Genomic DNA, 27,928 nt, shown 5'->3' on the forward strand with positions numbered 1-27,928 from the left:
TCATCAACGACAATATTGCCTTGAAATACAACATTTATTGCATCTTCATAACCTTTCACATTATTTTATATGCAACATTTTCCTTGTCAAAGGCACGATGTGACATTAATTTATACTCGGCAAGATTCAAAGTCAATAAAATTTCCCATCATGGCATTAGATAATTACTTTTTTAAAAAAAATAACTTTCTACTTTTAATCTCTAACCATTTCCTCCCGTTTACATGCCTATTCATTAGTTGTCAATTAGGTCGAGATGTTTGAAAAAGAAACTTCCTATATGGCATGCCACTTGTCCATGATTCAAAAGCATACAGCCATGTCGGAAGTTCTATTGACTTACATAACTTAAGCTTTGGTGAGGGTTAGTCCTGTCAGGGCGGCGATCCCGAGAGAACGGGGGGGGGGGAGCACGTCCCCCCTAATTTTTTTAAGGAGGGAACGTCCCCCCGGAAAATTTGAAAAAGTGCCCCCCCCCCCCCACCAAAAAAAAAGGGACATCAAAGACCGCAACACGCTTTCAGGCTCTGGACGGCCAAAGAGAGCAGGGTTTAGACTAATAAAATGCAAACATCTGCTCGCTTGGTCGCTACGCTCCCTTGCATAATATCCTTCAAAATGTACAACTAAATATTGTTGAAAATCTCGCATTTCGTCCCAACCCCCAGTCATGAAAAGAAATCACCGCCCCCGAGTGCCGTCCTATTCCAAATCAAACACACTCTGCATTTGGCAGGGGGGGGGGGGGGATTATGCTGCCAAGGATTGTGAACTTGCTAATCACGTTTAATCTGCGTCTATACACGAGTATGTTCCAATCACTGTTAGGGAGTCACGGAGTCGTTTACACATGTTGGTAACCTGTAACTCGGGCCTTGCACAGGTCTGCTGTATATTATACGACCCGTTATAATCACTCCATCTCATAAGAGGTGTAGTCAGAACCCAACTCGTGCATTTAAGTTATTAACCGAGAATGGCAAGTTATGTATTAATCGTTTCTAAACGTAATTTCAGGTGACAGCATTATATCACCCGTCCCAATTTTTGAAGCACATTCTTAATTTTCCTACATGTAATCTTGATAATACGCTTCCTAATGATGCCTATAGTCACATTTTGTTCATATTCACATGTTATGCATTCGATGACGCTTTTAGTTTGCTCATGCATTGTTAAAACTGAATGGATAGATTTCTACTCGAGTACCGAATACACAAATCGGTAGTGTAAACATGGTGGTTGAGTAGAGGCTGAAATTACATCCTATGTCAGTCCCTATATGCATGATGTACTTGCATGAATTCGTATTGCACTTCAGTGGTACTGGTAAAGATACACACAGTCGTTTAAATAAAGCAGTTGCAATCGTTTTTACTAAAACGATTCTATTCTCCAACTGAATTCTTTAATTTGTCGGCTGGTAACTACGCTCTTTATTAGGTCTACTTCTGTGACGTCATCGTTGCTCCCTCAAAGCACATGAAGTCATTCACACGAGAGTCTTTCTTTCTCCCTCTCACTTCTCATAAAACAAGAAGTACTCCATAACGTTGATAATTATGATTGGACGAGGAACTTTGTTCTTTTCACTTTGCTTGTTTGCTTATGATGTGTTGCCGGGAACAAGGTTACGGGTAGATGCTGTACTTCCATTCTTAGATCGCAGCTCACAATCCTGGTCGCCAATCTGCTGCTGTTTCTTCTTCCCCACCCGCCTGCTTGAATGAGAAGAAAATAATGTTTAATGATGAATGGATGGGGAATGACTTGAGAGATAGACCAGGAAGATGGGAGGGATACTCCGTACAATAGAGGTAGATGAGGCGTTGTCTCATGTGTCTGCTTAGTTCAAGAGAAAAACTGTAATGGTTGTAATACGGTTGAACTGGATGACATGAGAGATTCAACTTGCAATGTGTGTATTCAATTCTATATATTTATCTCATGTATTCCCTAATATACATGTATAATAAACATGCATGTCAACGACAATATCATTTGGCGAAATAGGAAGGAAAATATTCTTGAAATTTGGACAATAAGTTGATATCATTACCTAACGATACATTTAAAGTAATTACAGAATAACAATAATTATTATATAACTGAATTTCCTCACAGTCTCAAAGAATCAAATAAATCTGTTTTTAAAAACGCCTAAAGTATTTTCCATTTAGTAATAGTGCATTATTTGTAGTCATAACAGGAAAACGGATTCTACTTCAATGAGAGATGTAATCATATAGATTTATAAATATCATTATTATCATTATTGTTGCTGTTAATATTATTTATTAATATTGTAATCATCATTATCATAATTATTATTATTATTTAATATTACTAATGTTGTTATCAGTAGTATTGTTATTATTATTGTTATTATCATTATAATTATTAATCTTCACTACTGCCATCCCGAAAGACAACATCGATACCTCTAAAAAAAATGCCCCCCCCCCCATGGCCCACCCCCTTCCCCCTTCCGCTAGCCGAGAAGGTACATGTATTTGTTTGAAGGCGGTCGTCTAGGAAAGGGCCATTGTCCTATAGCGGAGTTTAGTTGCTCTAGCGGTAGTTGTCCATGCAGGGGTAGCTGTACCTGTTTACTCATTGTCCCAAGAGTGTTAGACTTTTCTTGGTTCAGTTGCCAAGGGACTTTTCGATTTGCACGACGAAAACGTGGACTGCAACGTGTGACATCCTTTTAAGGCACTGCCAGTGCCTTAAAAAGACGTCACACGTGACTACCAGTGCCTTAAAAGGAAGTCACATGTTCACGTCCACGCAAATCGATAAGTTCCTATTATCTCTGCCTTTACGTCTTGATCGATCAGAAAATTAAAGGGCAAGTCCACTCCAAAAATAATTTACTTTCAATAGAAGCAGCAAAATCAGACAAACCAATCAAAAAAGTTTGAGCAAAATCGGATAACTAATAAGAAAGTTATGTATTTTTAATGACATACAATCATTTGAAAATCACAAACACAAATTCGCAACTCACTCACGAGTCTGTGACGTCATTGCCTCACTATCCACTAATTGTTTTCTTTATATTGATAATATAAATTTCCAATTTTCCCTTTAAAATATCTTATTTCCTCACACAAGCATCCAAGTTATATGTTTTTGTGTGGATGCCCTAATATACATGTATTAGAGTAATTTTTTCAGTTAGATCCTAAAGAATGTGAAATTTGATAAACTATTTATATAAAATCAATGATTATGAATATACAATATTCGTAAAAAAGTATCAAATCTTCAAAGTTCTTAAAAGTTTTTTTTTTCTTCATGCACGCAATATGATACAAATCATATAAGCAGGGCAAAGCCATGGGGAAATAAAGTTTTTTTTTTGGGGGGGGGGATAAAAAGGGAAATTAATGGGATATATAAGAATATAAAAGCAATAAGTGAGGCAATGTGCATCTATCAAAAGTAACTTATTTTTGGATTGGACTTCGCCTTTAACAGGGGCAAGATTAGGCCATGCCTCATATTATATTTAAATCCCACGTAGTGACTTACCTGTATACCATGTATGTCATGAACGATCCTAGTAAGCATACGGACATACAGACAATCAAGATTATTATCCATGTAGGAAATGCTGTGTGAAAGACACAAAATTGAATATTATGGTTCTCATAAAGAATTAATAGTTTTTATGATAGAGCATTTCAGAATAAAGGCCTATTTCAAACTTCATTTTTATGCCTATTTCACTCATCTATATTTTCTCCTTACAAGGATATATATTTAACATGGCTTAGATTCTTGAATCGACTTCCGAATTTGCTCTTCTGGTCCTGACCATCACAGAGTAAGGACGTGTTTTCCGCTCCTTCTCCTTTTCTTATTTACGGGATTACGAAATGGCACACATGATTATACAAAGAAGACGCCCCGGCCGGCAGCGCTCGAGCCAGGGACAACGCCAGGGCAGTGGCGGATCCAGGATTTGTCGATAGGCGGGGGGGGGGGGGGGGGGGGGGGCTTAAATTTGAAAATCGCGTCGACCAATATTGCGCTCATGGGGGTGGGGGGTAGTGAGCATAATTTTGTTTGTGTGTGGAAATTTTGAAATCGCGCAGGCCGTTATTTTCGCTCAATGGTGGGGGGGGGGGGGGTAGTGTGAGCACTAACTTTAACAAATTATATAAACATTTTTTGTAATTATTGTTATTTGTTTTAATCAATAAAAAAAACACACAAAACCAAGGGGAGGGGCCGGCCCGTAGCCCCCCCCCCCCCCCCCCCCCCCCCCCCCCCCCGTGGATCCGCGCCTGTGCCAGGGCCCGGAGCTAGACCTAATTCCACCCTCTATACAACGAATTCTGGACGCACACGTGGACAAACTTGGTGAACATTTCTTGGCCTAGAGTAGAAGCACTACAGAATGGAACAACTATAGAGAACAAGGTATCAGAGATTCAGAGGTTTTCACTTCGGTTAACTACGATACTGCAAATATCAACAACCTGATAATAATGGAAGTCATACCAATTGATGTACAGTGCGTCCCAGAAAAAACGAAACCGAGAGTTGTCGATGATTTATCATAACTTAGTCACATTTATAATTAATAAATGACACATATTTGGAAAGCTTAGATCTTCCTCTTTCATTTGATGCAACTCATGATGAATATTTCACGCATGAGTGCTTAAAATGAATTTGAAGAGAGGAAACCAAAAAGTCATTTGGCGGACGGTATCTGAATTTCAAAGAGAAAATTACATTTCTAGAAAGTTGAGTTTCTACCCTTTGATATGACACCTCAATCAGTAAAAATGAGCAGGAATGACAAAGTTCTGTTTATCAATTATAATTGTGATAAAGTCATGATAAAACCTCAATAATTCTCGGTTTCGTTTTTTCGGGGACGCACTGTATAATTAATCTTTAAAAAAAAAGAAACTAGAGGTAGAGTTAGATGTAGATTGGAGGATACACAATAATCATTATGATAATTTAAAAATCTCTCCCATACCTGTTTCATTTTCATATCTACATTATGTACATGCATAAAATGGAGTGTGTGTGTGGGGGGGGGGCAGGGAGGAGCCCCCTTTCTTCCCATTCAAGTTCTGAAGTTCACATATCTGATTATGTTTATGTCATGTTTCCTTATGTTTTCATGTTATCATAATAATATTATCTTGTCATGTTTTCTTGAAAATGTAAGATATAAAAAAGAATCTTAAAAACAAAAATGTATTATATCCGACGTTTCGTGACTTCAGACGAGAAAAATGAGAAATGGAGGAAGACAGATATAGAGAGGAAGGGAAGGGGAGAGAGGGAGAGAGAGAGAAAAAAAAAGGAGAAAGTGAGGGGGAGAAGGGTAGGGAGGGAGGGAGAGAAAGAGAGGGGGGAGGGTGGAAGGGAGGGAGGGAAGGGAGAGGTAGGAGGAGAGAGGAAGTGAGAGAGAGAGGGAGAGAGAGAGAGAGGGGGCGGAGGGAGGGATGAAAAGAGAGAGAAAGAGAGAGAGAGAGAGAGAGAGAGGGAGAGAGTCGGTGTGTGTGTGTGACAGGGTTGTCGAGAGATAACAGTGAAAATGTCTTGATAAACCACAATATCAAATAGAATTTCTGACTAAATTTAAAATTTGCAAATTTTCCAGAAATGGTTTATTATTTTTCATTTGAACAATATTACATCGAATATGCATTCCATCCAGAAACAGGTTCATGCTCCCTTATCACTATAATAACATATGTCCATGTATCTATATAATAATTTGTTAAACTGGCAGTTATTATTATTATGGTATCATATTTTTGTTCAAAACTTTACCAAGTAAATAAACAGAACATTGACATCGAAGGTGGTTAAATCTATATCAGTAAAAGGAATAATTTGTTATTTGGGAAGCGGTAAATAATGTTAACATCCAGTGGACATTACTTACACAAGGATGATAAGTCAAACTTACGTTCAGGGAGATGACACGCCCATTTGGGTGGTATGGATGGTAAGAGTGGCGGTGGTGATGTACAAGATAGAGTACAAGCCTTGCCGCTGTAACATAGCCGTGATCCTAACATGATGATCACCTCTTTTAGCATTCATTCAGGCTTACGATGACGACTTCGCCGAATCAAGAGCGATCATCACTAATCTTGCAGAGTAATGCCTCAGCCGATGGTCTTTCATAATCATCTAAATTCATAATGTAGGAAGTAGAGGTAAAACTGTCATGAGAAAGGTCTAATTGTGAGTTTTCATTGACACGAATGATACATCTTTATATGGAAATAACTTATAAACAATAACAATAAATCTGATAGTAAATTCAATATGGTATACTTTTTGTACTTCAGACTCTTTTAAGTGCTTTGACAACAATCAAGGATATCAACTTTTACTCATGTTAAAAATCAAGCTAATCAAAATTGACTTCTAAAATTCGCCTGATATTAGAGAACAATTGTGTTTACGAAAAATATTTTCTAAAACTATCATGCAGAAAACTTTCAAGTTTATTGAAAAAAATACGAGTTAAGGGTACAGAAATTGTTGTATTGCTGAAGTTGTTTACAAATGTTTAATTTTGTTACATTAGCATTAATAACATCTTAGAAAATAATTTGTTATTTTAAGATACGCAAAACACATTATACTAAACGTTCTGTGTTGTATGGTGGAGTGGAAACAAAATGTAGCCTTATCAATGAAGGTAACAAAGAATACGAAATATGCAAACTTTGCATATCTTGAAGATGACTTGCAATGTGACCGAAATCTAGTAGTAGTAACATGGGTTAAAGAGTATGTCCTTTTTGCAGCCGACATCAAAATCTGTAGAACTTTGCAGGAATTATGAATATGTCATTGTATGTCCTACCTGTGAAATTTAAACATTAGCAGTGTCCTAGTATTCAAATTATGTAAGGAAACCCGTTTACCTTCTAGACTTCACTGTCATACACTATTGAGTGACTGACTGACATCTTTTTTTCTTTGGTAATAACATACATATTAAATGAGCTGTAACAGGAACATAAGCATTTGTCTACATCAATAACCCACTACTAGTAACGGCCAAAATTAAACTGATTGAATCATTGTGCATTGTGCAGCACAACACGTACGCCCGTTCGGTAAAAGGGTCTGAAATCAGACTATTACTTAGATTCGACAACTTACTAATAGTCGTTATATAATTCCCACTAAATGCCATTTTCAAGCCCTTTCGTTTTGAGGGAAGTTCTAAATAAGTATTGTCTTTCAAATGCCGTTGGAATTTAACCTTTTCATTTTTTGGGCCTGCAAATGGGACATACCGGTAGTACTTTTAAATTGCCGTCCATTACTGAAACTGAAAGAAGGGTATCATGCGGAGCTTTCTAATTATAATCGTCTATATATATATATATACACACACGTATTTTAATGTGTATAATCATTGTAAAGAGTTCTATTAAATATATACATAATTTCTCGATTTTGAAAGTTGATAAACGACGATTTCGAGAGTTGATGAATTTTTAATTGGTTATGAGGAAAGCGAAAATGAAAAAAATACTTCCTTGTTAAGCAAGACAAATAAGAAGCGCTGTACCGTAGTAATTAATTCGCTTCATCCGGTTTAAGAAAATATGTTATTTTTAGGGGATATGCTCAATGTTCTGGTAAATTGTAAATTTTTGAGGACCTAGCAAATACGCATCAAATACGATCTTGGGGGAAGTCAGAACCTTATAGGAATATAGTGACGTCACAGTAATAAAGACTTCTATTGAAATGTGTAAATAATTTCTCGATTTCGAGAGTTGATGAATTTTCAATTGGTTATGAAGAAAGCGAAAATGAAAAAATACTTCCTTGTTAAGCAAGACAAAATAATTGAAGAAGCGCTGTATCGTAAAAATTAATTTGCTTCATCACGGTTTAAGAAAATGTGTAATTTTTAGGGGATATGCTCAATGTTCTGATTTGAGGACCGAGGAAAATACGCATCAGATACAATCTCGGGGGAAGTCAGAATAATAGGAATATAATGACGTCACAGTCACTCACCACAGATCCATTAAAACCTCAAATATCTAATAAGGAAGTAACCATTTTCATCATGATTGTACATGGTTGTACCTAAATTTATCACCTGTTGGTGACATGAAACTCAATCACAAACCAAGTCCTAAACCTATCGGTACATCTTTGACCAAATAAAAACCATGGCCAGATTAAATTAATGTTGCATGGATCACCATTAATGTACTGTACTCACGGCAGCCTAGAATTAACCCTCCTCTGCATGACATCCGCTTTCCGAGGACCCTGTATACCTTGTCACATCAGAAATGAACAAGCTCTTAATCAAGAATAGCTTTATTTCATTACTTGAAATCTTGAAATTAGAGTTGCATGAAATGTATCAATTGGAATTGACGTTATGCCTCCAAACAGTGATTCGATGTTAACAGTAAATATTGATCGTGTGCGGTAGCAAGTATCACGTCAACTATTTCAAACATCCTGAAAAGGTCATGAAGTCGGTGCCACGCAAATAAAGCTATTAATTAATGTTATTAATCAATAATTTCCAAGCTGGTGTTATGCAATACTTTTGTGAAAATACAAATGTTATGCAAACAGTATAGTTCTCTTCTGCCTTACACATATCACAAAGCAACCATGCTTGGTACACCCATATTAAATGATGTAGCATATTACTTTCTTAATGTTCTTATATTTCTGATCCAGAAAAATGTTGTACCCAAGACACGTGTCAGTCTCCGGACTGTTTGCTCTTGGTTTTTGATGTGTTTTGATTTCAATAAAATCCTATATATATATATATATATATATATATATATATATATATATATATATATATATATATATATAACTCCACATTGAGCAGCATATCATACAGTTCTCCACTTTATCAGGAGTATTCTTCACTGTTATCAATCTATAATAGTTTTACATCTATATTTATGATTTTCATGTTGATTATGCAGTATCTAACCGGATTGAAGTGACGAGACAATTTGCATTATTTTGAGGATTTTATTCTCAAGTTAATTTAGATATCCATGCAGAAAGAAGCCTCTCTTTTAATATTTAATAATTTTCCAGCTTCCATTGTTGTTGCCTGTATGTTTATCAATTTCTCATCCATAACATAATCTATCTATTCATGTAGACCTAGTAGAGGCGTATCCAGCAAAGAGCCTAGGCGGTAACCCCCCCCCCCCCCCGAATTTCAAAGACGCGGTTCGCCAAAACAAGAACGGTAATATTTGGCTGTGCTCATGTTTGGGTTGCATAATAGTATCAAGTACTGTAGTATCATGTAGTCAAAGTTCGTTCCATGCCCAATATTTTGCTTCAAATGTCAGCATTGAGGAATAGCAATAAAGAATGGACGGGTTTAAATCAACGAATCCCTCATGAATAATGTAGAACTCTAAATTGAAAGTGAGGAGCGATACTCTTGCTCGACTCTAATCTCTTTGGTGTAAAGCAGGGGCCTATGGCTTCAGGGGGAGGCATGGGATGGGGGGGGGGGCAAACATCCGAACCAAAGACGATCCGTAAATACTTTAAGGGAAATGTTAAAGTGTGTGTGTGGAGGGGGGAGGGGGTAGGGCAACCGCTTTAATCCATCTCTTCTTAATATACACTAATATAGTATGTCTGAAGGTGCTTCAGTTTTTGATTTAATGAACACAATAGGAATAACGTTAATTTTGTTCCCTATATAATAGCTCTTCTTCATTTTGTTAGAGGATACATGCCCCTAAAGTCCCATTATTTTCATTTTGTCTCCCAATGCCTAAAGCCCCTCCAAAGTTTTGGGAGCCTTGAATTCACCATAAATTTCATTTAAATTGTATCATAATGTGTAAGAGGATGTCAGTTAAAACACACTTCTGCAAAGATTCCCCCCCCCCCCCCCCCAAAAAAAAAAAAATTGTTTGAAGACAAATGTTGATAAAAGAATACATAATTTGGGTTTTTCTGTTGTACGCAGAAAACTTTAATTTTGCTAGGAAATTGTTTGGGCTCCCAGCACTATAGAGGGGCTTTAACGACGTTGCTTGCAAGGTTGCATTTCGACTGAGCAGATGCTATGTTGTTGAGAATTTGCTCATAATTTATAAGGTTTTAAAAGCGATGTTATTATTTTCCTTGTATTAAATCTTCTTCATTTGACTGAAAATTAAGTTATAATTCTACCTGGTTAAAGAATTGCATGAGAACAAGTTACCTCCTTTCCCCTTCAAGTGCAATACTTACCACTAGCATGCAGCCCCGGCCCCCCCCCCCCCCCCCCCCCCCCACTCAGAGGTCGGAATGACCGCATGCGTGTTGCCAAAATGTCCGGTAAAGGGGTACTTTTCGTGCGACAAAGTCCGGCCCGAGAATTGTAAAAAAAGGGGTGTATTTGACTTTTCACCCGGAGATTTCTTTAAAAAGGGGTGTTTTTCTTTTTTTCTCTCATCTCTTTGGACTCCTGAGAAATTATTCCGAATTTAGGGGGGTACATTGAGCATTTTTCCTGATTTAGGGGGGTCTCCAAGGCAGGAAAAGCACGCGAAAAGCCCGCGAGAGGGGGGTTCGGAAATGTTGGCAGTCCTCAGATAGGGGGTGCTTTCAAAAAAAGGGTACGAGCATATGCGTACCCTAAATAACACTGAGTGGGGGGGCCGGGCATGCAGCTCCGAATCATCAAGATATTATTAGACCTCTGTGTATCAGAAAGGCAAAATTAGCTTTTGTGCGCTGAAACGCGTTGTGAATTGTTCACCATAATTAATGCCTATTTAGTAATTGACGCTTCTTTTTCTCCCTATATCACCGATGACAAACAGTGCGTTCACATGGAAAGATTGATTAATTTTATTTTTAAAATTAAGTTCGCATACATAACGTTTTTTAGACGATGCCCTGACAATGAAGGATTCACTCATGTTCGGAGAGCATGCATGGTAATCAAATGGAAATGCTTGTTACAGAAATGGCCTTTTAAATATGGTTCTTATTCCAAGTCGATCTTTGCCAGTCAAAATGTATAGGAGCCTATCAAAAATCAGCGTCAAGTCACAAGTGTTCATATCGATTTAGGAACAAACTGAGTCTTAGATTCTAACGACACTAAACACAAATCATACCCCCCAACAAAAACGTGTGTGACGTGTATTATGTGTACATTCTTCCCCTTCCTTTCCAGCGTAGTATACCATTTTGCACTACCGATAGAATTTTAAGTTGGGGACGTCAGCATCGCTATGGAGATCTCCATTTACGATGATCAAGAAAGGTGGGTTGATATTGCATGGTAGAATTGGATCTCGAGATAAGAGAATTGTATGCATAAAATATAGCCAAATTGGAGTCGTGGAAAGAGCAAAATATAATTTTTGCGTCGACCCCCTCCCCCCCCCCCCCTCTCTCTCTCTCTGACTGATTTTCTCAGTCTTCCTCATGGAAGATGATATCAAGAATATTGCATGTCTGTGATATCAACATCATTATGTCATTCAACAGACTAGAAGATAAGGGACTATCCAAGCAACTAAAGATGAGGATAAAGTGGTAAAAATCCAAGAAAAGAATGTAAAAGTGAATCTCACGTTATAAGATTTGAATCCCTAAAAAGACTAATTCCCTTCTTTCACGCTATTTTACCGTTAAGGGAGCAGTAAAAAAAAGATATGAATTGTAATTGTATGTAATGTAAAGCCATGTTGGTGGCTTTGCCCTGGTATGGATAGCAGTCATTTTATCGGATTGAAAACAAAAACAATCTCATCAGGGATGGAGAAAATACAGAGACCAATATTATTATGCTTATATAACAATTACCTGTCTTTCATAAATCGTGTATCTGCCCAACATGACTGAAAAACCCTGCAGTCAACGATTTCAATCTTGAATGTGTATTCAATTTATTTGGGTTTATTCCCTATCTACAAGACTGTAATCAAATGACTTGGTAGTATGGTAGCATGCATGGCCATGATATAAATACATTCTGTATTCATATAAAATAATTTCGGTTTTATTACCATGGACTACAAAACTGAATTCCATTGAGTGTGGAATATGTTGAATTTGTCATTAAACGTAATGATCCATACAGCACTATTTTGCTGGTACATTAATTTCAGATCAAAATTTAAACAACGTTGCTTTCGATAATAATCTGTAAAACAAAGGCAGCGAGCATCGACAATAATACTAGAGAAATCTTTGGACAAGTACTAATATGCCGAGATTTTGTATTAATCGAGTTAGGCCGATTTTGGAAAACTAGCTCCATAAAATATGATTCCAGGAAATGATAATTAAAGGACGTCCAACTTTGGAGACGTGAGATGTCAGGCTCACATCCGGGCTTTCCTGAAGTCAGAGAAGGGGGAACTCTTTATGAGAGGGGGTCTGAGGGGTCCATTTTGAAGGCATCCTATAGTATTTGTCGTTAATTTCTGTACTCGGAGTAAGACAAGTTAAGACATTTTCACTGATCGACGGAGCGGTTATAATGATATCCTGATTTTTAGTGACTCTTTTATCTTATGCAAACTTCAATATATACTCTTATAAAAACTCAAGATAGAGATATTTTAGTGTGTATAAACAAAAGAAAACAGATTGGCATATGAAATTAAAGATCTTGAACTAAAAATAATAAGAAATTTACAAAATAAAAATAACAACATATTGATAGGTTACGAAGGACGAGCAATTTGGATTGAAAATGGATTTGTGGAAATATAGAGTGTGTAATCCGTCTTAAACAGAACAACTAAAAAAATACAGGCGGGTATCAAAGAAGTAGAAAAAAGAAGAAGAAGAAAACCACAATGAAGAAGTAAGTGGTGAAAGCTAGGTGTATGGGTATCCATACTCCAATGGTAATGATGAGTTAATCGGTTTGAAAGGACACCCGATGAGTGAAACAGGATCCAACATAAACCCATATTACATTGAATTATCTAATCAGTTAAACTGCTGCTACAATGTTCGTTTTTTCCTTGTCACATATTTTTCGGGTGTTGTCGTCATGTCGTCACCTTAACCGCAACCCTGTTGACCCGTAATTTGGAGGGGTGTGGAAAATTTGGTTTTCATTTGCTTTTATGCAATATACTGGTAGGGAAAATGCTTTGTATTCTGCGTTCAATAAGCTTTACATTGATAATTATATAGAGCTATATTCAGTTTCATCTGATAGAGTGAAGAAAAAAGATGGTAATAATCCATCCTGTATCCCGCTTCTCCGATGGCCTTGTTCACTCGTATTTACTAATCGATTATTGCCCCTGTTGAGGCCCCATCATTGGCTAGACACAATGCATGCTATACGCCACTGATAAAAATATATAATATAAGATGCACTATTTGATGGGGGATTGAAAAAGTGAATCAAATCAAAATCACTGCGTGACAAAATCAGTTGAGTGTCGGCTGACGTTGGAAATATATTCGTCAAAACACAGTCTAAATCAAATAAGCACTTCTGCATATCGTGAAATGTAATCATATAGATTTCTGATGTGAACAGGGTTCCTTCATTTCTTTCATCGGGAAGTATTCCACGGCGGTCATCTTTCCAGTGCCTCTCTTTAAAGGCTTTACACGATGACAACGTTCGATTAATCAGTTAACAATTCAGGAGATGTATAAGGATTCTCAAGAATTTGCCATGAAATGAGGAATAAGAGAGTGAGAAATGAATTGCACCAATGCTTTTTTTAATCAGACCATATATTTTGTTTTTATCTAATCCTATAGGCGAAATTCTTCATTATAATTTGTTCTCTCAGTTTCTAACTTATCTGGTGCATGAATATAAAATGGGGGAGTCCCGATTTTTGTCCATCTTTTATAGTCTATTACCATGGCACGGATACCAACGGTTATTGTCCTGATCTTAAAGTGTTATAGTATGATACAAGTAAATCATTGACGCTACGGTAAAACATCGTTTTCAATAAGAGCCTAATTACATAGCAGCTATAATTATATACTATATGAAAATGCCATTTCAAACAAGCATAATCATGTCAATATGCTAAATTGAACATTTTAATCGAATAATCTGCATGAATATTATGTTACCAGGCTTTTTCTGTAATTTTTACATGAGACTTCAAAAGTTCAGGCCCTCTATTTAAATTCAGATAACTGAACAGCCATAATCAGGAAAATGAAGTTACTTCGATCGCACGGGAGCGTTTGTGAATATAGTGTGGCTTACCCCTTTAAACTGATCTGCAGTATAGGGACAGACTACTCACTCAGTGGTATAATTTTGAACGTTTCAATTTCATAGAGTCGTCTAAAAGCTTTGTGTCTGAGCCAGCAAAGTTAAATGGAAGAAGCACGTGGATGGATGATTGTACCAGCAGACATTGATACATGTACAACAATGCCCCCATTGCTCTCTCATTTTTGCTAGATTTCTCTTGTATTTTGTTGTATCTGCATTTGTACTCATTATGCATGTACTCGTTATACTGGAAACTACTAAACAAAATAGGTTAGTATATAGTGTTGTAATGTGTAGCAGTGGAGTTTTTAGCCTTAAATAAATTGCCTGTTGTTGTATTTATAATGTTGTTCATCATGATGATTTATGCATGTTATAGTGCAGCTGGCTTGCTCACTCATTGGACCGGTTAAAAGGGGCCTAAAATGGGTTTGATCAAATTACGAATGAGGTACCACTTTAAACTAATGTTAGATAAATGGATGAATGCCACATAGCACCGAATGGACCCTGTCAGACAAAATAACTTTCTGCTGCAAAAGGCATACCAGACTCATAAAAAGGGCCCCTGAAAATGCGTTTGATCGAATGAACGATCGAGGTACCATGAAACCAATTAACTAAATGCATGAACGCCACAGAGCACGGAATGGCCCATGCCAGACAAATCTTCTGCTGGCTTATAGGGCCCACCAGAAGCAACAAAACTGTGGCCCAAAAGCCAGTTATGGTAGCATTGACTAAGAATCATTATGCAAGGTGCCACTCAAAACCAATTTGGAATGCTCAGGTTAATCTCACAAACAATAGAATTCATCATGTCAGACAAATTTTAGCTGCAAAGAGGCACACAAACCACCCATGCACAAACACACTAAAACAAAGTGGGCCCCAAATGAATAGGCCATGATCAAATAAAACGAGGTACCACTTGAAAGTTGAAACTAATTGTAACTAAATACAAATTAAAACCTCATTTTCCGCACCCCTCCAAATTACGGGTCAACAGGGGTCGAAATTTGCCGCATTTACGAAGTCGACATGGGGACATGGTTACACCTGAGTGAACCCATTGTTTTTGCATTTTATTTCCTTGTATCAATGGTTCTGCTCCACAGTACAATATTACGCACAATAATACAATACGATTACGATCTGATAAATCATTACATTCCATCCAGATCTTTACGCTCTCAAAACTCCAGATTTTTTGTTCTTCCTAAGCTCAATACAAAGTGGGAGGAACACAAACTTTGGTCATGCAAGCTAGGCCTTAGCTTTGGAATGCTTTCCCTCGAGAGATTCCTTAAAGTGGATCAGTTGAAGTATAACAAGTATATTCTGTTTAATTTCTACATAACAATTTCATTTTCATCTAATTTTCTATCTTATTCCTGTGTAGCCCGCCTCGACCCTTTAAATGAAGAGAAAAGACAGACACGTGTTATTTCTTGGTAAAAGTAACAGTAGAATTCCTTTTATTTAGACAAATAATCAAACGCATGAATGTATACAAAATAATAATATGAATATGTCGAGATTCAACATATATATCAAGATACTGTAACCCCGAGGTTATTCAGTCTCATATAATAAACTTAACATTGATAACACAATGTATTAACGAGTTCCTATTTAACTAATATCTACAAATTAAACTATTAATACAGTTTCATTATCGAATTAAATAAACACTAACCTAGTAACATACCGATAATGATATAATACCCTCTAACTCTAAAGGTATTATGAACTTCATTGTATACCTAGACAATATCATCAAAATGCCTATCTCTTATCCTCTCAGATTTATAGTAATATAATATAAACATAGACCTATGTTGTATCCTTCAAGCTAGCACACAGCACATGTATATTCTCAGGTGTAACTATCGTTTTAGGAAAACGAGCTTATCAATCATTACTGCTATCTGCATGATTCACCTATTAATGCACTATTATTATGCTTAGATTACCCAGGATATGACATAGAAACAGAGAAGAATAACCATGAACTATATACAAGACAAGAAATATAGACTAAAGAATATTGATTGTCTCTAAGAAATCTGATAACTTCCACTTATACAATGTACAGCGAAACATGTTGTATTAAGCCAATCGATATCCTAAACATCAATCTTTAAATATAAATACAATTATGGGATATTTATGTACAGGTTTATTCTATTGAAAACTACCAATTAACTATGTTAAGACAATCCCTTGTGCTAGGCAAATGCAAACTCTTCAGTGTTTCCAACTTCTACTCTGAGCTCTTAAGCAAACATGCCTCCTAACACTAATTCCCTTGTCCTAGCCCAATGGAGAGTGTAATAGCTTACAACACAGCGTGAACAAGAATACTGGGGAAGGGAGAAAGAGAGAGAGAGAGAGAGAGAGGAAGAGAGAGTGTGTTCCTCTACCAAGGGAGAGGGTTAACCTCTACACACAGAGTGAACAAAGAGAGATAAGGGAGGGATGGAAGAGGGGGAAGATCTACTACACATGGCATACAGTGTATGTATTATACTCTGTTGTTTCAACACTATGTATCTACACTTGATCATACACATTAACTCAATGGCACTGTTGCATAGTATATACACTATTCACCTAATTTGTAGTTAGAGCAAGTTCCGAAAGATACATTGTAAATCTGGAAAGTACCATTGATGATATATGATTTACCTTTTCTTTATCAACTCTAAACACACTCTTATTCTATCTACATGCTCTAATACTAAATGGAGGATAAACTTCCATAAGAATGTATAACAGGTCTGTACTTCATTCTATGAGAACCTTACAGACATAAACATTCAAAGTTTATGATTTGACATACTATTCTTTGCATCAGAAAGTTCAACCCCACCATGGAACTACATAATGTTCAATTAATTATACTCTTCCAATGTACTTCTTTTCTGACATGGAAATCACAGTCAATCAACATCACTCTTCAACAATTAATACTTCTTAGAACTCCTTTTACATCATATAGTCACACACATAATCAATAACTTTTAACTGGCATTAGTTGATTTTCAACATCCAATCACACTCAACAATGCAATGATTATAATAACTTGAAAGATGAACCAAGCTTACCTTTAAATGAAGAGAAAAGACAGACACGTGTTATTTCTTGGTAAAAGTAACAGTAGAATGCCCTTCTCACAAAGTGTGGTCAAACTCCTGCAGTATCTGGACTCTTCGATTATGTTACAGGGGTAACCATCATCATCAATAGAGGGACTGCCAGGTGTGCTAATTAAAGGCCTGCTTGTACCTTTGTGTACTTTGTGGGCCTGCCCACACTCTCCCCCCGAAAAAGTAAGCTGGCCGGTTCATTTTCATGCTACCCTATCATCATCAACTTAAATACAATGTACAATAACGGTTTCAATACAACAGTTTAAACAAAAATATGCATGTATTCAAATAAACGTTTGCACACCTAGAGTAGTCATCTGGTATCAAAAGAATGAGAGAACTCATTTCTGTGGCAGAGTCAAAAGGAAAAAAAAAAAAAAATTCACTTCCTCATGGAATTATTCCATTTCAGAGGTCTGGAAGAAGAAAAGAGGCCTTCCTTTCTTATCCAAGCAACTTTTACAGTTGTTTCAAGTAATAATTTTTCCGTCGCAGTATCTGCGTACTCTCCGTAATTACCCTGAAAGTCACCCATGCTACCCTAACATTACCTTTTAGCAGGACTTTTCACTATCGGTACAATCCAGCACAAAAGATAACCAGAGGACTCTCTAGAACATGCAAAATGTCCAAAAGGTTTTTCTAAACATCCAAGAACTCATGATCTTAGAAAAGCCAACATAAAAATAACTTATTTTAAATTAGAATATCTGCCGCAGTCTCTTTTCAAGATGTCATATTCATGATTTTGGTGTCCGAGCTAGACATACGGTCCAGTGGTCGTATAGGTCAATTGTTCAAATGTTCAAATTAGTTCTGACCAAATGTCGGCAGTGGGGCGGGGGTCCTCGTCATCCATGGCTGCCATTGCTGGAATTGTTCCGCGTCCCACGCAGGCCTGGAGATGAACGAAGGCATTTCATGAGGTGTACGAACCTGCTGCTGTCCTCTCGGTAGGCCAGCATCCCATGACCAGGGGTCTGCTTGATGCATCATCCTCTGGTGTGGTTGTGGATGCGGGTAGTACAGCCCTGGCTGTCCATTCATCCTCGGGAGCTCAGCTTGCACCATGTTGACATTGGGGTCCCGTCGCCATTGCTGAGGCTCACCAAGCTGAGTATAGGTCAGAACCGGCGGAGGCTGTCTCCTGCGTGGTGGGTTCCGACGATCCTGCTGCGGAGGGCTACAGTCTTCTGAGTCGTAGAGGTCAGCATCCTGTGAAGAAAAGAAAGTGGGAGGTGGTGGTGGTGGTGGGAAAGGTGGCATTGGGACAGGTGGGATTGGGGCAGGGGGAGGTGGAGGTATGTTAGCAGGATGAGGTAAGGGTGCTTGAGGTGTGCCTTGCTGGTTATCATCAGCAATCCTGCTGTCTGGTGTTGGCTGCAATGGATACCTTGGCTCAAGTCGAGATGGGGGCTGGGGTGGGGGTGGCGAAGCTGGTGGTGATGCAATGTGTGGATGAACAGGAATAAGCGTGACTTCTTCATCATCCGAGTCATCACTTTCGTCTCTCATCTCTGCTGGGGAGGCCTGTGGTAGTGCCCGAGGTATTCGTCTCTGCCTGTCTCTGCTTGGCTGATCCTGCTGAACTCGCAATCCCAAGTAATCGCAGGGCAACAACATATTGCGATGGAGCACTCTAACTCTACCTTGACCGATCTCAGGACAGACTTCATATACAGGGATGTCTGGAGAAAGACGCCGTTTCACGATATGAACTTGCTTCTCCCAGTATGACCGCAATTTTGAGGGCCCTTGCTGTGGTACCATATTTCTCACCAGTACCCTATCACCTTGCTCTAAAGGGAGTGGATGTAGTCCCTTGTCTCGGGTTTTCTTTGTAGCTTCTGCCTTGGCCTGCGATGTCTGCTTTGCCAGGTCATAGGCTTCCCTCATGGCTGTTTTCCATCTCTGAGCATATGTCTTTTGGTCACCAGTTGTGGAGTGTTCTTCATTCAGTCCGAATGCTAAGTCGATTGGTAGCCTTGGTGTACGACCAAACATCAGGAAGGCTGGGGCATAGCCAGTCGCCTCGTTTCGAGTAGAATTGTAGGCGTGGACTACTTTAAGTAGGTGCTCCTTCCAGTTTGACTTTTGCTCCACGGTAAGCGTCCTCAACATCGAAAGGAGTGTCCTGTTGAAACGCTCAGCTTTTCCATTCCCTTGGGGGTGATAGGGAGTTGTCCTTGAATTCTGCACCCCTGATAGCTGCTGCAGCCGGTGGAATAACCTATTCTCAAACTCGCCTCCTTGATCATGGAGTATCCGGCGGGGAAAACCGAATCTAAGTACAAAATCATTAAATATTCTGTCAGCTGCAGTTTGGCCAGACTTGTTCCTCGTGGGATATGCTTGAGCATACCTTGTAAAATGATCAACCACAACAAGTATATACTCATAACCACCTTTACTGGTTTCCAGGTGTACAAAGTCTATGGAGATGAGCTCTAGGGGCTCAGATGTCACGATTGGTACCATTGGAACTCTAATCTGTCGGTTAGGTTTACGCTGGATGAGACAGCTACATTCACGATGGATGAAGTGTTCCACATCTTTCTGCATGTTTGGCCAGTAGAACCTTTGCCTTGCTAAATCGAGTACTCGATCTACACCAAGATGACCCATGTTTACATGTAGATCCTTGAGCACTCGCATCCGGTAGCATGGAGGTAGGACGATTTGTCTTCTAGTTGGTGTTCTACGATGGAGGATGCCATCTTGCCCTAACTCCAGTTTCTTCAGCTCTCGCAAGAGGGCTCTCTCTTCACTAGAAGCAGACCTCCAACATGTGGGAGTTGGAGAGTTGTCCTGTTCTTTCAGTTTGATGATCTTTCCAAGCACACGGTCATCGTGCTGAGCCTTGGCGAGTTCTTCTTTGGATACCTCTTGGATTGGAGAGGAGCTATCGTCAAAACCTTCAGCCATGGCAATATCCGCTGTAAGGCTGGCTACTAGTGGAAGGATTTCCTGAGCTTCATGCACTTGTGTCACTGCTACACAGACACTGGAAGCTGGCGATTGTTCTGTGCATTCGTCGATGTATGTCTCTATGTTCAGAGGCATCCTTGACAGCGTATCTGCATCAGCGTTGGCATGGCCTGGGCGGTATTTCACTGTGAAGTTGAAGTCAGCAAGCTCTGATACCCATCTTTGCCCAGTTGCATTCAACTTTGCGGTAGACATCATGTAGGTCAGCGGATTGTTATCTGTGTAGACAAGGAAAGAGGGAGCATAGAATAGGTAGTCGCGGAACTTGTCACATACTGACCACTTCAGGGCTAGAAATTCCAATTTGCCAGAGTGCAAATTATAATTCCGCTCTGCCGGTGTAAGGGTGCGGGATGCATAGGCGATCACCCGTAACTTTCCATCTTTGCGCTGGTATAAGACTGCTCCAAGACCTTCCTGTGATGCATCTGTGTGTAACACGAATGGCTGTGAGAAATCTGGAAAAGCCATCACGGGTGGTTGGACCAAATGATCGATTAGCATCTCCACTCTCTCTTGGTGAAGTTGTGTCCATGTTACAGGAGTGCGGGAAGAAGCCTGGTGGTGTTTCTTAGATGCCTGTTTGTTAGATGTCTTCTTCTTCTTGGTTCCTCCTGAGCTGACGTCTGTTGTTAACAGGTTGTACATGGGTTTTGCCATCTTTGAGAAATCTGGTATATACCGTCGGTAATAGCCGAGTAGACCCATGATTTTCCTCACGTCTCCAACGGTGGCTGGTTTCTTTTCCTTCAAAGCCAGCACTGCAGTTATGTCGGCAGGGTTTGGTCGATGGCCCTCAGCTGAAACAAGGCGTCCCAGGTAGTTAACCTCTTCCTGGAAAAGATGACATTTGGCAGGCCGTAGCTTCATTCCATGTTTTTGCACTGTCTGAAGGATTTTTCTGAGACGAGAAACATGTTCCTCAAACGTCTCACTGTAGACCAGAATGTCATCCAGGTATGTGACACATATTTCGTTGTTGAGTCCCTCTAGACAAGATTCCATGCATCTTTGGAAAGCAGCCGGAGCGTTTTTCAAGCCGAATGGAATCCTCACCCATTCGTACAAGCCCCAAGGTGTGATGAAGGCAGTGAGGGGACGGCTGGCCTCATCCATAAAACCTTGGTGGTAGGCTTTACCCTGGTCCAGCGTTGAAAACCACCGGTTGCCATCTAAAGTGTCCAATGTGTCTTGGATTCGGGGTATTGGCTGGCGATCGGCCACGGTCCTCTGATTAAGTTGGCGATAGTCCACGCACAGTCGCAAAGTCCCATCCTTCTTACGAACACACACTATTGGAGATGAGTAAGCAGATTTTGACTTTGCAATCCAGCCTCGGCTAATCAGGTCTCGTAGATATTCACGCACTTCCTTCATCAGGGGTGGAGGGACCGCCATGTATGTCTTCTGGACCGGTGTATTGTCACTCAGTGTAAGATGCATCTGTAATGATTGGATACACCCCATGTCTTGTTCATTCTTGACAAATGCAGCGCTTTCCTCCTTCAGCATCGCCTCCACTCCTGCTTTCTGGCCCTCATCCAGATGGGACAAGTCGACTGGTGGGACCCATTTTTCAGGTAGCTGGCTGTCAGCAGATGTAACAGACACCTCGGCGACATGCGCCTTCATGGTTGGGTGTGGTCTGCCCTCCTGGAGCAACTCTGCTGGTAATACAGAGCGCAGTGCAGTTAGTTTCCCCAAGCATGAATACGATGGTAAGGTGATACTGCACTTCCTGTCGTTGGTGATTGGGGTGGATATCTTCATGCGTCTCCCAGCCTTGAGGTCGACAGGTGTTGACTCGATGCTCAACCCGTCGGGAAGGACATGAAGGGGGTCGGCTTCCAACAGGACAGTGGTTGAGTCGGCGAGGTTGAGGCGGACATTGCAGACAATCATTCGAGTCTGTCCAGGGTTGATTGTAATGGGATGTCTGCCCATCAGGACACTGCACATATCCTCTCCTTCCTGGCCCTTCAGAATAGCAGTGAGCGCATTGATTTTCTGCCAATGAGATTTAGGGAGGATACGATTAAGGGATATCTTGGCCTCATTCTTGGAGTCTTCCTTGATGAGTTCCTCGATAACATTGTAACCGATGATCGGGTGCCTCATTGTTTGATTGGTTACGAGGACAGGAACGGTGATGGCTGGTTTCTGTTCACGCCTTGGTATTCTCAACTGCAGCTTCACCCATCCTTCATATGAGACGACTGTATCATTCACTGCAGCCACCTGCAAAGTCTCCTCTCCATCTAGGATTGCTGAAATGGGTAGGACTTGGGTTTTGGGTATGTACTGTCGCAGCCAATCTAATGAAATTATTGAGACTTGTGCTCCTGTGTCCCACAAGACTTCAACATGCGTATCATCCAGCACCAACGATACAAGGCATTGTTTTCCAATAAGTTTTATCATTCGCGTCCTCGTCTTGGGGTTTATTGTAGGTGTTGTCGAGTTGAGGGTAGGTCGGGACTTTGATGGATCGGAGGTTACTGGTTGTCCCTCCCAAGTAACCCTACCCCGTTTCCCTGCCTCCTCATGTTGCATCCCCTGGCATAATGTTCAGAGCTTCCACACCGGAAACAGTGGCGGCAGCTCTCTCCTTGTCCTTGTTGCTGGCATGCCTCGCAGCCCCTCTCTCTCCTGCCAGATCTTGGTCCTCTCGGTTGAGCCATCAGGGCACTGAGCTCGGCCTTCACAATCTGTTGGATGCTGTTCGTCAGCTCTTTCAAGTTCAGTGCCTCTGTCTTACTCGTTTGCTTAGAGGTGGTCTCAGGCTTTGCCGGTTCTGCGATGGCAGCAGCAACTCGGGCTTGGCGAGGTTTCAGCTTTTGTTGACGCTCACTCTCATGTGCAACTGCAGTGGTCAACACCTCCAGAAGCTCCTCATCCGATACATCTTGCTGCAGAGTTGACCTGAGCTCATGCTGGATAACAGCATCCTGGAGACCGGTGGAGATTGCTCTCCACGCCATCTTGTGGACCTGCGTACTCCCATAGCAGATTGCTGCCCCCTTTTCCTCTGACGCGAACAGTACCTTTTGTTTCAAGTCCAGGGTGCGGAGCACGAAGTCATGTGGCGATTCCTTTGGAACCTGCACAGCCGAGGATAACTCCTGGAAGAGTGCAGTAGCGTCCCTCTCCCTAAAATGGGATCGCAGGAGGCGACGCAACAGTGGCAAGTCCAAATCACCTCGTCCCTCCAAATAGCTCCGGAGCGAGAGCCCTGGATTCACAGCACGCACCACTGCTTCGGTGATCTCCTCAGCTGGAAATCCTTTTTTTAAGCCACTGTTGATCTGTCTTGCGAGGGAAACGAAAGAGAGTTTGTCCTTCTGGCTAGGCTCGCCAATCTGCCCCTGTATCCTAAACTCCTTTCTCCACGTGACTGGAGTATTTGGCAGCTGGTTTGTCATCTTGAGGATGGGGGATCTCTGTGACGTGTCGTCTGCCTCTTCAGCTGGCTGGTCTGACTTTGGCTGGGTGGGTGGTTCTCTTGGAAGCTTAGTGGTCCTGGCCTTTACCTCAACCACATTCTCATCTCCATCTCTGTCCCCCTTTCCCAGGATCTTGGCCAAACCCTGCAACACTGATTCGCCTCCGTCCTCTGAATCCTCCAGCTCATCCCCATCTAGGAAGCGTCTGATGACACGCTTCAGTCCTGCTCGCCCTTTCGACTTGGCCTTCCCCACGTCTTCCTCAGGTAGCTTGAGCTCCACTGCCGCCTTTAGTAGCTGCTCCTCCGTGCTCGCTGACAATCTTTGCAGCACATCGTCGATCAGCTCCTCAAATCCTGCCATCATAGATAGCTCCGGAATCGGCCTTCTTGTCAAGCTGTCTCTGGAATTGGGTAGGGCCTCGTCTAGGGCTGTTCGGAGATGTTGGAGTTGGGTGGAGTCGTTAGGGAGAACTCGTACACCATCTCAGCATCATCCGGGCAGTGCCTCCAAAATGTAGCCCGCCTCGACCCTTTAAATGAAGAGAAAAGACAGACACGTGTTATTTCTTGGTAAAAGTAACAGTAGAATTCCTTTTATTTAGACAAATAATCAAACGCATGAATGTATACAAAATAATAATATGAATATGTCGAGATTCAACATATATATCAAGATACTGTAACCCCGAGGTTATTCAGTCTCATATAATAAACTTAACATTGATAACACAATGTATTAACGAGTTCCTATTTAACTAATATCTACAAATTAAACTATTAATACAGTTTCATTATCGAATTAAATAAACACTAACCTAGTAACATACCGATAATGATATAATACCCTCTAACTCTAAAGGTATTATGAACTTCATTGTATACCTAGACAATATCATCAAAATGCCTATCTCTTATCCTCTCAGATTTATAGTAATATAATATAAACATAGACCTATGTTGTATCCTTCAAGCTAGCACACAGCACATGTATATTCTCAGGTGTAACTATCGTTTTAGGAAAACGAGCTTATCAATCATTACTGCTATCTGCATGATTCACCTATTAATGCACTATTATTATGCTTAGATTACCCAGGATATGACATAGAAACAGAGAAGAATAACCATGAACTATATACAAGACAAGAAATATAGACTAAAGAATATTGATTGTCTCTAAGAAATCTGATAACTTCCACTTATACAATGTACAGCGAAACATGTTGTATTAAGCCAATCGATATCCTAAACATCAATCTTTAAATATAAATACAATTATGGGATATTTATGTACAGGTTTATTCTATTGAAAACTACCAATTAACTATGTTAAGACAATCCCTTGTGCTAGGCAAATGCAAACTCTTCAGTGTTTCCAACTTCTACTCTGAGCTCTTAAGCAAACATGCCTCCTAACACTAATTCCCTTGTCCTAGCCCAATGGAGAGTGTAATAGCTTACAACACAGCGTGAACAAGAATACTGGGGAAGGGAGAAAGAGAGAGAGAGAGAGAGAGAGGAAGAGAGAGTGTGTTCCTCTACCAAGGGAGAGGGTTAACCTCTACACACAGAGTGAACAAAGAGAGATAAGGGAGGGATGGAAGAGGGGGAAGATCTACTACACATGGCATACAGTGTATGTATTATACTCTGTTGTTTCAACACTATGTATCTACACTTGATCATACACATTAACTCAATGGCACTGTTGCATAGTATATACACTATTCACCTAATTTGTAGTTAGAGCAAGTTCCGAAAGATACATTGTAAATCTGGAAAGTACCATTGATGATATATGATTTACCTTTTCTTTATCAACTCTAAACACACTCTTATTCTATCTACATGCTCTAATACTAAATGGAGGATAAACTTCCATAAGAATGTATAACAGGTCTGTACTTCATTCTATGAGAACCTTACAGACATAAACATTCAAAGTTTATGATTTGACATACTATTCTTTGCATCAGAAAGTTCAACCCCACCATGGAACTACATAATGTTCAATTAATTATACTCTTCCAATGTACTTCTTTTCTGACATGGAAATCACAGTCAATCAACATCACTCTTCAACAATTAATACTTCTTAGAACTCCTTTTACATCATATAGTCACACACATAATCAATAACTTTTAACTGGCATTAGTTGATTTTCAACATCCAATCACACTCAACAATGCAATGATTATAATAACTTGAAAGATGAACCAAGCTTACCTTTAAATGAAGAGAAAAGACAGACACGTGTTATTTCTTGGTAAAAGTAACAGTAGAATGCCCTTCTCACAAAGTGTGGTCAAACTCCTGCAGTATCTGGACTCTTCGATTATGTTACAGGGGTAACCATCATCATCAATAGAGGGACTGCCAGGTGTGCTAATTAAAGGCCTGCTTGTACCTTTGTGTACTTTGTGGGCCTGCCCACACCTGATCCTTTGTTTCTAAAGCAGATGCTTTTATGGGATTGTGTTTTCTCAAATGTGCGTTGGGGATTTGATTTAAGTTGAGTCAGCGCCTTATACATTATTGTCATATAATAGGCCTAATTATAATAATAATAGTTATCATTATTGTTATTATTCTAAAGAAAATTGATGCATGGTTATTGGTAGGGTGTAAAACGTACTAACTAATACACACTTTATGAGTCCCATAAGTACGACTCATCTTAATAACATAAAATGGATCGTATAATAACAGTGTGAAGCATGCATTTCACATAATAGGCCGTTTAATAATAGGCTGTATCAATAGAAAACACGATAAAAGTAATTATGGTAACGACGTCTTGTGGGAGTAATATTGTGGGTGTCATCTAGTATCGGATCCGTTGAAATTGATGCTAGATGAACATAAACAACGAGGCTCTCATTTACTCTGTACATAATATATAGATCTGGAAATGGGTGTGTCAATTTGTAATTGAATGTGGTGTTGATAGCCAGCACTAATGTGACATGTTCCATTGTGGTACGTGAAGTATATGGATGATGGATAGCTTTTGTAATGAAATGCTATGACGTACATTGTATAGGGTACGTATCATGGTACAAAAACAATAAAATACATTGTTTAATGACCCAATGTATTTCATTGTTTTGGTAGCATGATAACCATGGTTACCATGGTAGATGGTAATTTGGACAAAAAAAACATGGTTACCATGGTAATTTTTTGTTTCCGCGGGCCCCGATATACGCCTCAACTCCCTGGTAAGCCTATATCGTTTTCATTTCCCTGAAAAGACACTATATCTAGCGTACATGAGCATCAGTAATTACACGGTTTCATGTTGTACATGAAATGCATATCATGAAAGTAGGCTAAATGTATACTAGTTTCGCCGGAATAAAAAAAAAAGGAATAGAAATGTCTTATTGACGGTGTCAATTTAACGTTTGAAGAATTTAATGATAATGCTCAAGTTTTACAGAGAAAGAGGGGGAGGGAGAGAGAGGGGGACAGAGCTAGAAGAGAGAGAGAGAGAGAGAGAGAGAGAGAGAGAGAGATAAAGATGGGTAGAGACTAGAGAGTAAGAAAGAGACAGAAACACTGTGTTTTAAACACAAATACAGTATAAAAAAAACAACAAAGAAAAACAAAGTGTGTGTGCGTGGTATTTGCGTGTGCGCGTACATGAGAGAGAGAGAGAGAGAGAGGGGGGAGGGGGGCAATGTAATGATACAGAGAAATGAGAGAAACAACCGAACATTCAAGCATGGACCTACAACATTAAAGTAACATGAAATCCAATTACTTACCAGATAACTTTGTTCTCGATCATGGCGTTTTCATAATCATCCTTCAGTAGAGAGAGATATGCATTCATGCTCTATTGACCTCCTCACGGTGTGATATTATGTACCCTCTCAGTGTAGCGACCAAGCAGCACTGTGTGTCGCACACAGAGAATGCAGTCTCTATATAGCTAGTCTGTCAGCCGCTAGCTTCCATTTCTTATGCACCATCACATGCCAACAATGAGCTGTTTATTATGCGAGCAAGATAGACGCATGCATGACGCGCCGCGCACACAGCAGATACTGAGATAGTAGATAAAACGATATATCAATTTATAGGTCCCATG

The 27,928-nt window shown here is 39.7% G+C and overlaps 1 long non-coding RNA gene across 2 annotated transcripts; it reads right to left on the minus strand.

Annotated features, from left to right (window-relative positions):
* Positions 1-456: 456 nt before the first annotated feature.
* LOC105438563 lies at positions 457-27,886 on the minus strand. Of its 2 annotated transcripts, none has more exons than XR_971002.2 (4): positions 27,603-27,886; positions 5,948-6,174; positions 3,538-3,619; positions 457-1,721 (listed from the first exon to the last, which is right to left on the minus strand). It is a non-coding gene; the product is annotated as an uncharacterized LOC105438563 (long non-coding RNA). The 2 variants fall into 2 exon arrangements; XR_971001.2 differs by having other exon boundaries at positions 457-1,718; positions 27,603-27,885.
* Between the last annotated feature and the right edge of the window lie 42 nt (positions 27,887-27,928).

Source organism: Strongylocentrotus purpuratus, unplaced genomic scaffold (assembly GCF_000002235.5).
Source record: "Strongylocentrotus purpuratus isolate Spur 01 unplaced genomic scaffold, Spur_5.0 spur5_scaffold_6, whole genome shotgun sequence".
NCBI classification, from domain to species: domain Eukaryota; kingdom Metazoa; phylum Echinodermata; class Echinoidea; order Camarodonta; family Strongylocentrotidae; genus Strongylocentrotus; species Strongylocentrotus purpuratus.